The following is a 12955-nucleotide window of genomic DNA, read 5'->3' as shown; positions in this document are numbered from 1 at the left end:
CGGGAAAGCTTTAAAGAAACACCGTTCTAAACGTTCCGATGCTATAAAATAATGTAATATTAAACAATTTCGAGGATGATCTCGATGCCCTAGTATGTGTTCATCTCCTGCACGTGTCTCGTGTCGCGCGCATGTGGTGATAGAGCGCGCGACCGCGGTTACGTAACACTACGTATAATGAAAACGACCTGCTCACTTTTTGAAACGTACACAATAAAAGTAATAACCAAACAGTATTTTGAAATCCCAAGCATACCTATCATTATCGGGCTTAATCGCTGATGAAAACACAATCAGTCATGTAATGATAAACCTCGACGGAGGACTTCTTTAGAAAAGCAATGAGCTTGTGCTGCCAGCTGGATACATTTAAAACACAATTCCATAACGGTCACATCTGAAATAGCACAAAAGAAGCCTGCCGATTTACACATCTACTGCCATCTGACTGACACTTGAGGTGAATGCGGACAGGACATTACATCGAGCCGACGAGTTTGTCTTTGTCTCTAATGGTTTATTCCCTTGTTTCCCTCCCGTACACGCATAGCTCCTGCCCCCCTGATGACTCAAGCGCCCGGATGAACACTAGCAACAGTCAGCCAGTCAGGACAAACATGGTCGCCGGAGCTGAATGAGCGTTTAGGAATCTCAGCGCTGAATATTCGCTTAAAGAAACGAGGACTTTTTGACTCAACGCCTGAAGCACGTAAAGTCTCCACGGAGGACTGGATTCTCATCTTGGTGAGTAAGAGCTGTGCCACTGACTCCTGTCAAGTCGTCGATAATTCGTCTATTGATTAGATCCACGCGATCGGAAATATTGTCTGTAAGCACCATGTGCTCAAGTATGAAAAAAAGGCCCACTGTTTAGTGTTACTACTCGAGCGTGCATCATCTGATGGGGCATTTGGGACGCGAGGAGGACATTGTGTAAAGTGGTTGTATGTTGAGGAGGGATAACGTGATTTTTCTCAGGATCAGATTGGTATATGATGTTATTAACCGCTTTTCAATAAGCAGGAGGTTCGTTTAGTGATTATGACAGCGCTTTAGGGGATTTGTCTTTAATTAATATCTAATTATTTGTTTGGAAGAAGTCACACGAGTCAGATCCTTTAAGTAGTTGAGACAGACAGTAATGGACAGGCTGCAGTGAGATTTGGGAGAGGTTATACACACGTGAGTACTGTAAGTAAAACGCTTATATTTACTATAAACTCTTTTTACACGACCCACGATGGTGAAAGCATGTGTGAAATCACTGTGCATAGACTCTTAATCCCTGTGTATTGACAAATGTTAAATTTAAGTGGTTTATTACAATAGTATTATTATTAATACTATATTCTAATCAAGAGCAGATTGTAAGAGAAGAATCAGGACAATAGGACTCTGTGACAAGGAATTATTTATTTATTCAAATTGAGTTCAAATACAATTTACATGCAATGGAAGGCTTTTATGCTCCAGTCAGCCAATCATGTGGCAGTAGTACAATACATAAAGTCATGCTGATAGGAGCTTCAGTTAATGTTCACATCAACCATCAGAATGGAGAAAAATGTGATTTCAGTAATTTCGACCATGGCATGATTGATGGTGCCAGACGGGCTGGTTTGAGTATTTCTGTAACTGCTGATCTCCTGGGATTTTCACGCACAACAGTCTCTAGAGTTTACTCAGAATGGTGCCAAAAACAAAAAGCATTCAGTGAGTGGCAGTTCTGTGGACGGAAATGCCTTGTTGATGAGAGAGGTCAACTGAGAATGGCCAGACTGGTTCGAGCTGACAGAAATGCTACGGTAACTCAGATAACTCTGTACAATTGTAGTGAGCAGAATACCATCTCAGAATGCACATCACATCGAACCTTGAGGCGAATGGGCTACACCAGCAGAAGACCACATCTGGCACTTTATTAGGACCATTGTGTAAATTTTGCATAAAGAAAATGAAACCTAGATTTAGGAACATCAATGTGTTTTGCATAATTGTAACCATATTTTCATGGCACTTACGCACATTTTACCCTCCAATTCTAATTACTGCATTGCATCTGTCTCTGGATGTTTTACTTTTAATATTGTTTTCAGTGATGGTTCTCATTACCGTAACAGTAAAAAAAAAAAAAAAAATCAAACATTTTAATCGTGTAAATGAAAGGCAGTACTAAGGGAATACTGCTGTGCTGTTTACTTTACAATTTAGATTTTAAAAAATCATGTTCATAGGCTTCATTTTCCATATGCAACATTTGAGTTTGGAGTAAAATAGGACCAGGATATTTTCTTGACAGGTTTCGTGTTAATCACACTTTTATAGGCCTAAATAGGCAATGCACAAACACACTTAACCTTCTTGAGTTCACACATTTTCCCACAGACTTGAATGGGCAAAATGATATCACTGAATAATAGACCTTTCTCTGAATACCTAAAGTTCAGTTATTAGAATCTTTTGTTAAACGCATCAAACACTTTCTGTGCAAGCATGAGCATGATTCACTTCATTTACATGCATGAAAAGATGACATAGAAGAGTTGACATAAAATCCAGTATTTTAACATGGAGCAACATGTGCAGCAGCAAGTGTTGTGTGTGCATATTGTGATAGAATCAGACAGCAACAGCGTCTTAGTGTTTATGTAGCAGGGCTTACATCAGATAGGTGTTTGCTGAGATTTGCACTTGCTAAAAAAAGAAATGGTCAGGTTGAAATGAATTCGGCCATTTTTGGGTCTCAGGAATTGATTCAAAATGTATTCCATTTATTAACAAAACTTAAGTAAAAGAGCTAGCTCACCCAAAAAGGTCTATAAGGACATTTACTATCCCTCATGCCTTCAGTGGAACCCAAGAGGAGAAATTGCGAAAATTTTTTGATGCTGCTCTCCCTCAGTTTTAATTTTGTAGCTTTCTTACACATACACTGTTGATTATTGTGAACCTAACAAAGCTTCAAGTTAGGGCTGGGCGATAAAACGATAACAATAATTATCACAATATAATTTTCCTCTAGAATTATAACAAAAGTTCGATAAATGTTCGATATAATGTTTATGCATTGCGCATGATATGTGCATGTGCAAATAATGCTGCGCATGCGTGTTGCAGACCGGGTAGCTAACAAGGTATTGTTTACTGACACAGTGGCTGACAGGCTTGTAGTTGGAGTGGAATAAGAGAAATGAGCGACACTGAAGAAAATGCAGTGCCCATGACCAGCTCGAAGGACGAAGACATCGTCGACAAGAAAGGTCACTCAATTTCAGTAGTTTGGAGATATTTTGGCTATTTACAATCTGACAAAAAAACAGAGCAGGGTGCACTGCAAACTGTGACGAAGATACGTGCCAACAAAGGCAGGCAACACCACAAACCTGTTTCATCATTTAAAACAATATCACACGTTAGAATATACTGAATGTAAGAAATTACAGTCCAAAACGAATGTTGTTAGTGGACGTGGACCATCTACAAGCGCCAGGCCAGTACTCCGTGCGACTGCCCAGCAGCAAACTATCGTATCATTATTTTCCAGCACCGTGACTTACGACAAAAAGACACGAAGACATCACAAATGCAGTTGCACTTTGCATTGCAAAAGACGTGCTTCCCATTAGCACTGTTGACAATTAGGGATTCAAGAAACTTATCCGAGTCCTTGACCCCAGATACGAGCTACCTGGGAGGAAACATTTTTCACTGACTGCACTTCCCCGGCTGTATGCGGAGTGTAGGGAGATGGTAATAATGATAATAAAAATAAAATAATTTTAAAAGAATCAAATCAATTACTTTCTTTATTGTATTAGTCCTTTGTGATTAAAGGTTAGTGATTACAAGTATGATGAACCAATATTTGAAACTGAAATATATGCTGATTTAAATATTTAATATGATAGTTCATATGTCTGTTCAGATTCACATTGCAGTACTTAATTTTTCTATTAAGATATTAATTTTGTTGAGGAAAAAAGACTGAAAAATGATTTTACTTAATTTTACTCATATTGATGTAGAAAAAATATTTGATCATTATTAATGTTTTGAATATTCTACCTCAGATTTGTGAAATGTTCCGCTGTTTGGCAAGTGTTTGTCACGTTCTGACAATAAAGAGTATTTTAAAACCACAATTAACAGTCTGGTTTCTTCACTTTCACTCAGGAGCAAAAGTCTGCCTTTAAACTTGAAAGAAATAATGATTTGACATTTATCGTGATAATTATCGATATTGACTTATATGAAAATGTTTGTTGTGATAATGTTTTTGGCCATATCGCCCAGCCCTACTTCAAGTAAAAGACACAGTGCATCTAAGTTTAGTAATCTTTTGCTGGAATGGGTGTAGCCGAACTATTGTCGTCAGAGCTATGAACGGAGAACAGAGGCTTACTCTTGGTTGGACATTACCGGAGGTATTAGAGAGTTAGTGAGCAAGTTAGCCATGGACTACCGTGGATAGCAGCCGTAACATTACAGCTTGTAATTATGTAATTACATAAGACTCTTGAGATCGACCATTTTGTTACACAGTTTTAGGTAAAAGCCGGCCCACAGCTGAATAGTAAACCCTTACCAAAACAATAACGTTACATAGCAAGTTAGCCGAGCACTAGTGTGGATTGCAGTAAAAATAATTTTATAAAAATAAATCCATCTCCACTCTTGATCACTATTCATGATAGTAAGAATGACAAACAATCTGCATAATTCTACACAATTGTAGGTAAAAGTGAGCCCGCAGCTGATTAGCAAAACTATTTCAACACAATAACATTAGCTAGCAGGTTAGCAGAGGCCTACAGCTGTGCACTGGGTGTACACCGTAGCTACAACACAAAACTCCGCATTTGAACTCTCAGTAGCAGATAAATCCACAAATAATCAAGCATACTTACAGGTTGTGATCCTGAAGCACCAGATTGTCCTAACAAAGTGGGAACTGCCCCATCTTTCAGGAGTAACCATCTTGAAAATCCGTCATTTGTTGTGGTTGTACTGCTAAATAATTAAAATAAATTTTAACCACTGATTCTTCAATTTGTCTGGCTTTGGAAGTCCAAACAAAGAGGTTTTGCTTTCGCAGTGAAGAAAACAGTGTCTCCTCGACATGGCGACAACACTAACCCAACTCATCCTGGTGGGCGGGCAAAAGTAGCCCTTAGGCGGGCATTATACAAATGTTTAACATAGTGACGTAGATACTTTACGGAAGAAATGGCTGGACTACAATTCAGCCATTTCTTGTAGTTCTTGAGCTGTGTTGTCTGTGGGAGAGTATAGCTTCCTTTTGCTTGGACTTTGTGCTTTGTAACTTTGCAGACCTTTTACATGCACAAATAGCTATGTTACAAACTAAAGGAAAGGTAAAATACCAAAAAGCATAATAGAGCCTCTTTAAATATTTCCTCAAAAAAAAACCCCCCAAAAAAACAGCAGTTAAAACTGTAGGCTACCTTGCCGTTATGTAACCGTTCGGCTCTCAGGTTAGTGGAAAAGCATGGCTCCAGATTGCAATTAAGATAATATTGACTAATAATAACAATGTTACGGTAATGAGCATTGGGGAGTAAATGTGCTTGAGTGTCCTAAAAAAATATCACAATGCAAAAAATCATAATGCTCCTAAATGTAGGCTTTATTTTCTTTATGCCAAATTGTACACATGAACATTCATAAATGACCAGGTTATTTTTTTTTTACCTAGGTTTTGCTTTCTGCCATACCACTCTTTTTATTTCTAAGGGCGGTAAGGAAACTCCAAGGTTGGTACTGTACAGTAGTGAGTTATACGTTTAATTAAGGATGAGGCAGAGTTTTCCTCAATATGTGGAGTGAATTACCCATCTTCCATGCTCCCTGTTGGTGTTCTCACAATGCTTTCCATACGCTCCCTCTGAGCTGTGAATGGCTGTAAATACAACACAGCCTTGTGTGTATCCCTGACAACATTTGGCTCTCCGGTTGGCATTCTCAAAGGAAGGCAAGTTGCCCATTTGCCAAGCCCATTGCAGCACTAAAGTAACAATAAGTCATTGATATATCTGAGGAACTGCAGGGAGGTGCTCTTTTAAACACAATGGGTAATTCTTCTTTGTAAAGGGACAAGACGGTGTTTATGGAGATGTATGAACAGGTTATGGTACTGCTTGTAACAGAATGTTGTGGCTGTATTACACCCAATGGGGGATTAAAACAAACTGCGTCCTTTGTGACCCACCTCAAAAAACATTTACTGTAATGAAATGACATAACCAGGAGGAGAGGAGGTGACCGCATTACTTCTCCGTATAAAACAAGTTCTAAAATAGTTTCCAAACAAAAAAGTAGGATAATGTGACTTTTGCGTGCTAGAACAGGCTGAACTAACATTTTGCTTCTCGAAATGAAGTCTCTATCTCCAGTTAGCTATCATCAAGTTTAATAGGTTTTTAAATGAAATGCAGTGACAATTTATAACCAGGTTAAGTGGCACTAAGAGTTAGATTGTTTTTACAACAGCGTAAAATGAAATGCCTAGTCGCCTCTTGTTTAGATTTGAACTCTAATTACACACCCAAATAAATTTGGTGGTGGAATCCACAGGGCCTCAATCTGAACTGTTGTTTACCTAAGGGAACTGGAAGAAGAGCAGAACTTTGTGTTAAACACCCTTTGCATTCCCTTCTTGACATCAAACTAGGTTAGAGGGTTTGTTTTCGCTTTTGTCACGTGGAAATACATGTCTGCTTGTGGCTGTCTGGCTGTCAGGCTGACACTCCTCTGCAAATGGCACCAGTCCTGGATGACATTGTAACACTGCTCACACACACTAGGATTGTGGACAGAAATTTGACCCATCAGTAAATAGTCACAGGTCTATTGTGTATATCATCACTGAATCTGTCATCCACTTAATCTAAAGATTCCACACAATTTTAAATAAAAAAAAAAGTTGACTTTGCCACACTGGAAAAATTTTAGGTCTGTAACCAAAGATGACTTGCTTGTAGGGCTGTACGATTACGATTATTATCAGAATTGTCGATTATAGAGCTGTTCAGCTGTGACGTTAATTTGTAGGTGAAACCGGAAGTCTTAATTCGCCATGGGTTCCCTCTGGATTTTCCTATGGGTTTTTATAATAGGGTTTTGAACTTATGAATAAAATAAGGCCTGTGGTAAACATTACTTGACCATACGTGGACGTTTTGTTCTGCAACATAAATTACACATAGCCATACCTCAAATGTAAATTTTGAAGCCGCCGTACATTTAAAAAAAAGTATGTAATTCAGTACGGTTTCAAAATTCACGTTTGAGGTATGACTGTGTGTAATTTATGTTATAGAACAAAATGTCCACGTATCGTTTACCACTCACCTTATTTTCTCATAAGTTCAAAAACCCCATTATAAAAACCCATAGTAAAATCCAGAGGGAACCCATAGCAAATTCTTTTCTGGGTTTTTGGACTACAAGCTAAACAGCTCTGTTGCCTTTGATATTGTAATTGCGATTATTCATGTTGTTTAAAAGATTAAATTACTGTGATGTCACAAAGTAGGCATTCGTGTGGTTTTTCAGAGTAGCAGATTTTAATGGTGGATTTGAGCTGCGCTCCAGTTTTTTAAAGCATCTTTTAAGCAATAAATATTGTAATAATGTTTGTTAATGCTAGGCCTAATAAAAGTTATTTTAAAGGGATATCTATGGTATAGAAGAAATATATGTATGTTTTTTCTGAAGTATTGACAACCAGTTTTTACTTGATTCAAAATGCCTGTGTGACATGTAACAGGTTGATAAATACACATACTCAAACATTTAAAACACCTCTAAAGCCTGAGAAAGGTGGCATACAATCAAAAACGTCCATCAGACATGCAATATGTGTCTTTACAGCTTAAATAATTGGTCCACTTACAGTAAATAAAAGGACATATTGAATATTCAAATTTATTAAGAGCCCATTTAGTTTGACCATGTTAGTTACTACCTAAGTGCTGTGGTGGAGAGGCTGCCCATTCATCCCATTAGATCTTCAGTGGTGATCTTGTTCATGTAAGATCATCGTTAGATCATATTTGGCCTCAGTGATTGTTAAACACAGCAATTTGTGATTAAGTTTACCAATAGCAGCTGAGGGGAAAATGGGTCTGATTAGAGCAGATGCGGTAATAATGATGGTGATTAGTGTCAAGCTGAATTACTTTATTGCTATTTTATACAAATCAAATTCACATTGGCCTACTTGTTAACATGACAAAACGAAACTGTTATAAATGTTTTTATAAATTGTAGAAATCGAGCAACGAGATGAACTCTCCCATTACAATGACTAAAGCTGTCCCTCACTGTAGGTTTATACTGTTTGAGCCCTGCAGTTCATTGTGAGCTCAATGATTCTCCAAAAAGAGCTCAGTACTGTCGAATGGTCTCAACAAAGCTGATAGGATGAAGGACTAATTTAAGTGTCTCTGATTGGCTATTGCTGTTTCATTGCTCAATGGACATGTCTGTAATTGGTTAGAATACTCAACTGCTGCAAAAACACATAAATAGAAACCATTGATGCAACAGGAGCAGACTTAAACGAAAGGCTTTAATCATCACGATTACATAATCGTGGCAGCCGTAATCGTAATCACTAGTAGTTTTCGATTAATTGTGCAGCCCTACTTGCTTGTAATTCTTTTTTCTGCTGGCATGTTAGGATAATGTGTAAGGACATGTCAGAGAGCCACATGCCTCTAGTGCACAAGATGATGCTATAGGCAGGCTGCCACAAGACTGTTAAAACATAATTTTGCCAAACATGTCTTTAACAAAGGTTCGGGTTGGGCAGATAAAGGAGGAAGCGGGAACTTGTTTCCACAGTTCACGTGAGTCAGTTTTATTCACAAATAACAAGCAATCACTGTACAGCTTCACTCAAAACATAAGACGGCTTTTCAGCGTCACTCAAATAAACAGTCCACCTTTCAGCTTCACTCAAATTAACAGTCCGCTTTTCAGCTTCACACAACACAAGATTCTCTCTCAAGGGACAGACACGAAGACTCTGGTCTGTCTGTCTCTCTCCTCTCTCTGTGAACTGGCCGTCTTTTTATCTCCCCCGACTCTCACTGTGAACATAGAGATGGTAATTAGTCACAATTCATCTCAGATGGATGTCCTTACCGCTTTCTCCCTACCCAGACGGGAGCTCGACCACGCCCTCAACTCCACAATGTCAAAATATCACCAAAATAACCAACAGACTTGCAGAAGTTTTCAAAGGAAAACAAGCAAGCATGATACATAAGAAATAAAGCTCAAGCCAGAAGGAGCTGAAATAAGTCAAGGAAGAAGAAAAGCAGCTAAAGGAAATTTTATGGAATTAAAAGCACCATGAAATCAAAATGTAAGTTCTATGGCTTTTCATCTATCTGTTAGCTTTGATTCTGTCTATATGCTTATGTGCTCCAAAAATCTGATAGAATCACATTTAGTCTTCCTCTTCTGGGAAAACTGACCAAAGATAGCAATGAGTCATCTTGTATGCAGGGGCATATACACATTCACACAACCCTTCAATATGTCCCACCACTACTTCTGAATCAGTAGGAACTACTTCAGCACAAGGGGGAAAAATTGTGCTGTCAAGTAGTTTAATGAGTTCTTTAATGACAGAGTAGTTGGCAAATTAGTAGCACGAGGCCTCTTCGTTGGCTTTTCCCAACTATTTACAGGTCTTATTTGAACATTTATCCTGCTGCGAGCTGGGTGGTGCATTGACATTTAACAGTGTAACACCTAAGCTTTCCAAAGGTGTCAAGCTGGAAAACATGAACGGGAGCCTCTAAAAGAAAAATTTCCATAAACCATCCACCAAAACACTCATTACTCATGCTGACACCACACACACAGCAAAGTGCCCATCTAAAAATATGAAATTACTGCTTGGCACTAGAGCAGGAGTCACACTTTAACACAGGAGGGTGTCTGTGTACGATTGTTCTTGTTCGTATTCCTGTAAGTGTTTTGTATGTATTACAGTTGATGAGAGAATATGTACGTGGACAAGCTGGTTGCTCTCTTCTCTGTTTGGCCTCACGTGTTACGACTATTTCCAGCACCCTAGGGTCAAGCTACTGCTTAGAAAGTGAGCACCCTGCTATCAGTCCAAAAAGAGATATTAGCCGACATCTGAAACCATCAATGTCTATGCAGGTGATATAGTGGAAGTATAATATTGTGGAACTTCATTGTGGGTTTTGGGCTATTCATTATCACAGAAACATATACTTGGAATACAACAAAGAGTGCAAGACAAACAACAATCTGTAGACAACAAAGAGTGCAACACAAACACAGTCTGTATGTGAATGACCAGAGATGGGAGGGTTACTTTCAAAAACATATTCTAGTAAATTACTAACTACTTAGTAAAAAAATGTATCAGTATCCTAATCCAAACATCATAGCATGAAAGTAACATTATCAATCAATGAGCAACACAAACACTATATATATTTAGCTGTACCGTTTATACCCTGGTAGATATGTTTGCATGACTACTGGACAGGACTGCATTACATTATTTACATGTAAGAGTGGCGAAGAAACATGGAGTAATATGAAAGTACAGAGTTGGACGTGTCAAACAAGTCGAGACGAGGAGGATGTTTTTATAATGGGGTGTAGGCACAACGTGAAGTTAACATTGTTGACAGTTTCCAAGCAATGTTGCAACTTTACACATTAATATAGCCTAGATGTTATAAACTGATGTTTGCTCACAGATGTACTGTATGTATATCAGCTATACTTTACAACGTATTTGAATGTGGCTTCAGATAAGAATTTGGAGTCGAACCTAACCCTTCTCTAATATTAGATTTATCATTGTTTATTGCTGAATTTTGTGCTGTTTTTACTCTTCGAGTCTTTTGTTTTTAACTCAGGTGTTACATATTGTGAAGCTGTTTTGCATTGATGCCAGACTTATCATTCACTTGGTTTGTGTCAATCAAGTTTCAAGTACTCAAATAAAATAAAATACTAAAATTTAGGGAGTTTTGTATGGTTAGATTACCGGTTTTACAATTATTTGCACATTTTCTTATGCAACATCACTGAGGCAAAAAAAGTCATATCAAATCACAATTGAATGTGTTAGTGGAAGCATTTTTTTTAGGGATATATGGACGCTAAGCAAAGCCATACAATAGGAAAACTGATAAATACAACAAATGTGGTAAAAATGAGGTATATAATAAGAGACGCTCCGTTTTTTCTTCAATGTAACCAGAGTGCTTAGAGTGGCAGGGCGATCCTCGCTCTGCATTCAAAAGACATATTCAGAAAAGTTTTTTTCCATTGTCTGTCAGACACCCCACCATAAAAAATACATTAAAACACTGTACTTTAATCTGTCCACAATAGGGTTGCTCCGATACCAAAATTTTGGCTTCGGTATGATACCAGCCCTAGTACCTCGGTATTGGAACTAAATCGATACTTAAATCAACAAATAAAAAACCTCCAATTTTTTATGAAATTACACAGAAAATGACTTGATTAAAATAATTGCATAAAGTCTTACAGATGCAAATTATGCGTTTTCCGTTTAAATGTTTCTGGATTCCATGATAAATGTTTTAATTAAATGTTATGATCAAATTGATACATACAGTTTTAATAAAATATATATATATTTTTTTTTACAAAAAATGTCTTTTTTTTTTTTTTGGTAAAATAAAATACTGCACAACAGAGCTTCACAGTATTAATGAAAACATTAATGGAAAAAAAATCTGATTACCTGTGGCACAAGGCTGCTTGCGTTTGTGATATTGCTTACAGATAATAATAATAATAATGCAAAACTGCATAATTAAAACTGCATAATCGTTATTATGAGTATTATTGCTACTTTTTGAATATTCAATTTTTAAACAGTCTTAATATTTTTCTGTCTTCATTTTCACGCACCCATTTGAATGGAGCTATCATGTTAGCAGGACTTTTATTTTGACAGATCTTTGAGTTAGTTATATCAAGCTTTCCATTAATGCTGGGATACTCCCGTCAGGACTCTCGAGCTGAAATCTCCGAGCTGCACCCGAGGAGTTCATTTAAGTGTTAACACCCATTTATACTCTAAACACACTGCATGAAAATGAAGCACCAGCAGTGTGTGTTGAGTTTGTGTGAGTGTGTACGCATTAGGGATGCACCGATCCGATACCTGGATCGGTATCGTCTCCGATACTGATGTTTTTAGACGGATCGGGTATCGGACCGACATGCCGATCCAAATCCGATACTGTGTGTTAGTCATGTTCGTTACTGTCAAGCTCAAAAAATGACATAAAAGAACCATAAAAACACAATTTAAGTAGTTTATATTACTCGTGCATTTTATTCAAAGCCACTTGAAGACGTGCAGTAGCTCTGTGAATCACAAAAGGCTGTGTTTAACAAGTAAATATATAAAATGCACGCGCAACTTCAGCACATCAGTGAATGGCGCTACTCTATTTACACACGCTTGCGGCTATTTTTACCTTCACGCGGTGCGCAATATTTGACTCACGAACAACATCTCAGATGTAGATGCTCAATAGTTCGGTTCACTTATAATATGCATTTAGAACGGCACTGAAGGTGCTTTTTTTTTTTTTTTTTTTTTTTTTTTAACCAGAATTTGAATAAGAAATGAATTAAACTACTGTGAACTTGCCTACAAACAGACACACTTACAGGACTTCCTGGAGAGTTTAGAATGTCAAAATAAAAGCGTGAGGGTTTAAAAGTTAAAGGTGCACGATTGAGATATATTACTATTATAATATTATTATTATTATTATTATCATTTGTTTACAAATGATAATAATATTTAAGTTGAATGGGTTCCAAAAATAACTGTGTGAATGAAAAATTAGCTGATATCTTACAACTAAATTTAACAAAAAAGAGA

At 37.4% G+C, this 12955-nt stretch overlaps 1 protein-coding gene across 2 annotated transcripts in view; it reads left to right on the top strand.

Moving 5' to 3' along the window:
* The first annotated feature begins 213 nt into the window (after positions 1-213).
* The window catches only part of LOC127414922 (sodium-dependent phosphate transporter 2-like), a 57717-nt gene continuing 44975 nt past the window's right edge, over positions 214-12955 (top strand). Inside the window, exons 1-2 of one of the 2 annotated variants that reach the window (XM_051653323.1) lie at positions 219-460; positions 551-744. The gene's annotated coding sequence lies outside the window, so the exon portion shown is untranslated. Of the gene's footprint in view, positions 745-12955 lie in introns of both variants that reach the window. The other variant, XM_051653322.1, reaches the window with a different exon arrangement.

The sequence above is a fragment of the Myxocyprinus asiaticus genome, chromosome 24 (assembly GCF_019703515.2).
Source record: "Myxocyprinus asiaticus isolate MX2 ecotype Aquarium Trade chromosome 24, UBuf_Myxa_2, whole genome shotgun sequence".
Classification (NCBI taxonomy): Eukaryota; Metazoa; Chordata; class Actinopteri; order Cypriniformes; family Catostomidae; genus Myxocyprinus; species Myxocyprinus asiaticus.
Note: the sequence above shows the minus strand (reverse complement) of the source record. Positions and strands in the feature narration are given on the sequence as shown.